The sequence below is a fragment of the Anabrus simplex genome, chromosome 7 (assembly GCF_040414725.1).
Source record: "Anabrus simplex isolate iqAnaSimp1 chromosome 7, ASM4041472v1, whole genome shotgun sequence".
In the NCBI taxonomy this organism is placed as follows: domain Eukaryota; kingdom Metazoa; phylum Arthropoda; class Insecta; order Orthoptera; family Tettigoniidae; genus Anabrus; species Anabrus simplex.
Genome location: NC_090271.1, coordinates 126985528 through 126992613, shown reverse-complemented (window position 1 = coordinate 126992613; position 7086 = coordinate 126985528).

Genomic DNA, 7086 nt, shown 5'->3' with positions numbered 1-7086 from the left:
ATAATTCCTTTGTTTCGCACGTGAGAGTGACTCTGATAGGATGGAACATAAATTAGCACACTATTTACCTACGTCAGATATCATCTTAGGACGGATGCGGAAAAATGAAAGGAAATAATTTTCCTACATAGCTCACAAATGTATTGCTGAGACGAGCAAGTTGGCTGCTTGATGTCGACCTGTATGCCAGGAAAAGTGAAGTACAAACCCATTGTTGGCAGCCAGGGTTTTCTGCATTTACCCTAATTATTCTTCTCCTTCTTCTTCTTCTACTTCTTCTTCTTATCCGTGCCTGGGTTGGTACTGGTCTCCATCACAACAATCTCCCATTCTCTATACTTTATCCCTCGTCCAAACATGTTCTCCTCCTCCCATTTCTTATTCCAATAATCCCAACATATAGCATTTATTTCTATCTTGCCTCCCTTCATTTCTCTCATACGTCCCAAACAAGCCAATCGTCGAGATTTCAGGCATCTTAATATAACTACTCTTTATGATATAATGGAAATTTATACCAGACAAAAGCAACCTAATATAAGGCCATTGCGAGCTACTTCCAATCCCAGAATCATCCCATCCCACTGTTTCCGGGAACATGTCGGTGTTAGTGTGATATTAAACCGGTAATAAGACGATAGAGTTCGCCTCTGTGGTGTAGTGGTTAGCGTGATTACCTGCCACCCCCGGAGGTCCGGGTTCGATTCCCGGCTCAGCCACGAAATTTGAAAAGTGGTACGAGGGCTGGAACGGGGTCCACTCAGCCTCGGGAGGTCAACTGAGTAGAGATGGGTTCGATTCCCACCTCAGCCATCCTGGAAGTGGTTTTCCGTGGTTTCCCACTTCTCCTCCAGGCAAATGCCAGGATGGTATGTAACTTAAGGCCACGGCCGCTTCCTTCACTCTTCCTTGCCTGTCCCATCCAATCTTCCTATCCCTCCACAAGGCCCCTGTTCAGCATAACAGGTGAGGCCGCCTGGGCGAGGTACTGGTCATCCTCTCCAGTTGTATCCCCCGACCCAGAGTTTGAAGCTCCAGGACACTGCCCTTGAGGCGGTAGAGGTGGGATCCCTCGCTGAGTCCGAAGGAAAAACCGACCCTGGAGGGTAAACAGATTAAGAAGAAGAATAAGACGATAGAATAAAAAATGAAGTTGTTGAAAAAGTACACAAAATTCTTTGGAATTGTTGATTACTTCACGGTAAAAGAATGTAGCAGTCGCTCTCGAACGGTGTTATTTAAACAGGAAAAAATGTTCGAATAATTTATTTACATTTTTATTTTCCTCTGCGTACTGTTCGTAGAGAAGGGAAGGTGGCACAAAAAGTTGTCAGTCTTCCGTGTGCTGTCCACAGTAAATGACATTAACAGGGAGTTTTAATTTGTATTTGCCTGGTACGTACTTCTTTGTAGTATAAGTGTGAGTTGATTGCAGTGCGACGGAGTCAGGATGTGATGTAAAAGGGAGTTTCAAGAGAAAACGTGTTACGCACAACTGTGGAAACCACATCAATACTCAGTGCGGACATGCCAGCAGATTATACCGAGGCAGCAAAAGCAGAGTCAAATGGGAGTTTATTATTGTTCACACATACATCTTACAGTACTAACCTTGCAAGCCTCTGCGAGTTAACTAAATGCCTCCTGTAATGGACTCACCAAGTCCAACAATTATGGTGTGTACTTTCATCGCATCACCTCATGTTTAACACCAGCGGCGATAATCACCTTCCTTCTTCGCCGGCTGATGTATCACTGAACCTCGTACCCCTCCCCGCTCTGACTTGACAATATACAGGATGAAGCGAAATTCGCGCACTCAGGCGTGTCAGCGCGACTCCTCACATGCCAGCAATAACAAAATGTCTCTAACAAAACTTCGTCTTGCGAGTATATCCGGCAGAAAAACGACGTTGAAGACTGGAAATCTGGCAACACTGTAACCGCATGTAGGGTAACTTACCTATGTCAGCACATATTAGTCGTGTTGTAGAGTTAGCGCAGTGGACAGAGTTTGGGTTAGCACGCATGGCGTCGAGCGGTCGATCCTTAGTTGAGGTGTATGTTTTTTAATTCTTAAATGTAGTCCAGGTGCTATGGTATCTGGCATCTTAATCATCAACAGCGAATAAATTCACGCCTACGACATGGAAAGGGCGTCTTTCAAAGCTTTTCTTCTAAATCTGTTTACCCTCCAGGGTCGGTTTTTCCCTCGGACTCAGCGAGGGATCCCAACTCTACCGCCTCAAGGACAGTGTCCTGGAGCTCCAGACTATGGGTGGGAGATACAACGGGGGAGAATTACCAGTACCTCGCCCAGGCGGCCTCAACTGCTATGCTGAACAGGGGCCTTGTGGAGGGATGGGTAGATTGGATGGGACAGGCAAGGAAGAGGGAAGGAAGCGGCCGTGGCCTTAAGTTAGGTACCATCCCAGCATTTGCATGGAGGAGAAGTGGGAAACCACAGAAAACCACTTCCAGGATGGCTGAGGTGGGAATCGAACCCACCTCTACTCAGTTGACCTGCGAGGCTGAGTGGACCCCATTTCAGCCCTCGTTCCACTTTTCAAATTTCGTGGCAGAGCCGGGAATCGAACCAGGACCTCCGGGGGTGGTAGCTAATCATGCTAACCACTACGCCACAGAAGCGGACGTCTTTCAAAGCTGACCAATGAAAACGACATACCATACCACCTGAACTACATTTACGAAATAAAAAACATACGCCTCAACCCAGGATCGACCATTCGACCTCCTGCATGCTAATCCAAAACTCTATCCACTGCACCAACTGTACAGCAGGACTAATACGTGCTGACAGAGGTAGTTACCCTACATGTGGTTACAGTGTTGCCAGACTGCCACTGTTCAACGTCCTTTTCTGCCAGATACACTCGCAGGAAGAAGTTTTGTGAGAGACATTTTGTTGCTGGCGTGTGAGGAGTCGCGCTGCGATGCCCGAGTGCGCGAATTTCGCTTCATCCTGTATACTGCCTCATACGACCTTCTCATCGAGACACGTTAAATTTTTCCCTGAGCTCTTTTCTTGTTATTTTCGTATTAAACCGTAAACCAAAATACGCCATACTCTACAATCCTCTATTTGTAACTAGCTCTGTGGCCTAGTTCACTTCCATACCTCTTATCTTTAAATCGCTGCATCTAATCATTGACTCCATGGTTCTCCTCCACTTCTCTTACCCTCAATGGCCTATCTCATTAACTCGCATCACATGACCCACCACCGAATGCGGTATACGAGTACGGCTTCAACCATCGAGCTGATTCGTAACTAAACCTGTGTCTCTTCATTCTGAGTACCTTCCTGCCATTGTCCCCACCTGTTTGTACCGGCGATCATTTTCTTACTGTTACTTCCAATTTATGAATAAGATGCCTTGAGTAAGCCTAGCTTTCACTGTCGTATATAAATGTCGGTCTGAAAATAGCAACTGCGAACTCACTATATTCGGTTTCCTACTCCTTTTTTATTATTATTATTATTATTATTATTATTATTATTATTATTATTATTATTATTATTATTATTATTATTATTATTACTGCGATGTAATAGCCGAGTGGCATCAACACTGTATTCTCAACGAAGGACGTTGTGATTTGAATCCTGGGCAAAGCGTGTGAGGTTTTTGAAATAAGAAATGACGTCCCTGCGGTTCAGATTTCACGTGAAACTGGAAGTTCTGAGGCTATGATAACGATATCAACACTAAAAATAAATACAAGTTAGCTCTTTTGCTTGCTTTGTTACCTGGAAGTCCCTGATTCACCTGTAGCCACTTGATCTGTAGTATTTCCTAGACTCTGTATCAACACTACGTGATATTTCACTTCTGAAATTCCACATGCGCCGGCTTAGGTTCGAATCCTGGCCACCTTGGTGAAAACCTAGAAATGCCCAGCTCGATAGCTGCAGTCGCTTAAGTACGACCAGTATCCAGTATTCGGGAGATAGTGGGTTCGAACCCCACTGTCGGCAGCCCTGAAGATTGTTTTCCGTGGTTTCCCATTTTCACACACGGCAAATGCTGGGGATGTACCTTAATTAAGGCCACGGCCGCTTCCTTCCCACTCCTAGTTCCCTCCTATCCTATCGTCGCCATAAGACCTATCTGTGTCGGTGCGACGTAAAGCAACTTGTAAGAAAAAAAAAACAAAACTAGAAACAACTATTGTTAGCTTTGAATACCAACGTGACTGACTGAGCTACAATCTATAACCCGCAGTATTTTCTCCTTATTTTTAATGGAGTGGGCACTTAATATTAATTTAACCTTGTTTTACGGCCGGATGACCTTCCTGAATTTAACCCTATTTGAGGGGATTCACTATTGACGTTTTTCTGTGACGGTTGGTAGTGTAGTGTTGTATGTAGATGAAAAGAAGTGTATTAATCGAAACCAAACCAAACGCCATGACGCACAGCCCCGAAGGGCCTTGGCTTACAACCGCGGTTGCTATCTCACCATCGGATAGCTATTCAATTGCAATCACAAAGGCTGAGAGAACTTCGAACAAGCCCTCATATCCAGGTAAAGATCTCTGACCTGGCCGGGAATCAAACCCGAGGCCTCCAGGTAAGAGGCAGGCACGCTACCCCTACACTTTAGGGCCGGCTGAAGTGTATTAGTAAGAACATAAAATCCTAGTCCCCAAGCCAGATGAATTAACTAAACGCAGCTGAAAACCTGACCCCGGTTGGAAATCGAACAAGAACCCTCTGAACCGAAAGATAGCAATTCAGCTAAAAAGTCTGATTCTCCGTCTTCTCCTTTCCGATCAGACCTCCTAACGACCACGTGCCAATTTTAATTCAATTCTTCATGCTTTGTTGTTTTCTCTTCCATTCCTTCCAATATTCATTCATTCTTTCACTATGCTGTTTCTGTCCTCGGACCACTTCGTCCCAGGTTTCTTGTTCACTCTTCCTTGGTATCCTTCCATACTCACTACCCTCTCTCTAGAAATCTCTCTGTCCGTAGTATCTTCTTCTTTTAAATTATTTCTTCCTAAGTCTTTCTTTACTTGTTGAATCCAGCTAGATGTTGTCTTTTCGTCCCAAAGGTACATAAACATCCTTTTAGTTGAGCTGGAATTATCCATTATGTAAATATGTCCAAAAAATTGCAATCTCTTTTTTCTTATGGTTTCTGTAATGTTTTCGATGTTCCTGTATATTTCATCATTAGATCTTAATTTCCATACTTCTGTTTATTGTATGTTATTATTATTATTTTGCAAGCGGTTTAACGTTGCTCTAAGCTCCGACAGATTTTTGGTTAAGATGAGAAAGAAAGAACTATAGCTGAAGAGGCTGTAACCGTGGCCTAAATTATGATACAGCACCAGCATTTTTCAGGTGTGAAGGTGGGAAACCACAGAGGAACATCTTCAGGGTTGCCGACATTAGGGATCGAAGTTACCATCTCCCTAATATAAGGTTACAGTTACGCGACACATAACACGCAACGAACTCGCACGGTTGTTTTTACTACTATCTTTATTATTCCTATTAGTTACACGATGATGTTATTGTTATTCTTTAGCATGGAAGTTGGTTTGGGACAAACACAAACAACCAGTACCAGAACCAGAAGTATTGATCACATGCGATTAAAATTCCTGACTCGGCCGGTAATCGAACCCAGGACCTCTGAACCGGAGATTTCGACCATTCAGTCAAGAAGTCTGACATTTTAAATTAAGGCACTCAAAAAGTGGTCATTAAATTTCGAAAACTTTGAAATTTCTTTTTGATTGTACTCGTATATAGCAACACTTATCCCTTCTCCTTAAACTGATCTGCACAGTGTTGTGTAAGTATTCCATCATGTCTGGTGTAGAGAGGCGGCACGGGGCGAGATATAGGACCACATGCGGTTAGCAGACGTACTATACATTGACGCTGAAAAAGGAAGCAAGTTGGCGTCCCGTTGTGGTGGTATTATCTGCGACAGGTATCGACCTCGGTCTCGCTTTGTCGTGTGCCTACCCGCGGGGCATGAGAATAGAGCATTCCATCGTGCTGAGGTTTAGTTACAATAAGGTGAGCTCAGCTCTGTGGTCCAATACGTGGTATCCACCGCCGGCAACGATCTAATGTCGCACTGCAGTGGAATGACTCGGTCAACCAAACGCATGTGCAAAGCATTTCAGCAAGGAAGGGAAAAATGTTTGAGAAATCTCATTAAAATTCTTACTTGCTCATTGTTGCAGCGTTCCATTAAAACATGACGAAATAATACTTGAACGTTGACGTACAAAGAATGGAAACTAGCTTTCATGAAAAAAAAAAATACATCTTTTAGCAAAACTAACTAAAATATCCGGGTAATCCTGTGGTGTAATGGTAGTGACTCTGCGACTTGACCCAAAACTCCCCAATTCGAATATTGGATCTTCCTCCTCTCCAATTTCTTCTTCTTCTCCTCCTTCTTCCTTCTCTGTTTTCCAGGGTTTTTATAATTATGTTGGAGTCAGGCCTATATTGGCATTCTGATGGAAATATTTCGTCTCAGCAAACTTTAAAGTCGTTTAAGAACTGCATGAACCACTGAAATTAAGTCATGTATGATCATTTATAATTAAATTCATAATTGTGCTTTAATATCCTTGCCTCTACAGATTGTATACTCTTTCGTGACAAAGTTCCAGAACTATAGCGAATAAGAAATTCATAAAAGTACTTAGAGGGTCGAAAAACCATTATTATTATTATTATTATTATTATTATTATTATTATTATTATTATTATTATTATTATTATTATTATTATTATTATTATTATTATCCTCTTTTCCACCTATTTACTTCAAGTAAACGAATGATCTACCGCACTTATGTAAGAATCGGGCCAACTCGACTCGTTAGAACTTCTCGGTGGATTAATGGTAAAATAGCTGCCTCCATTTCCTATGATTGTGGGTTAGTCAAACATCTGATGGATTTTGATAGGTCCATTCAGTCACTCGACGACGTATTAGTTTGACAAGTGACCAATTCGGCGTTAATTAAATGATAATTTAAGTCAATTAAAAAGTTATCTAAAGTCAGTAGTATGTCGCC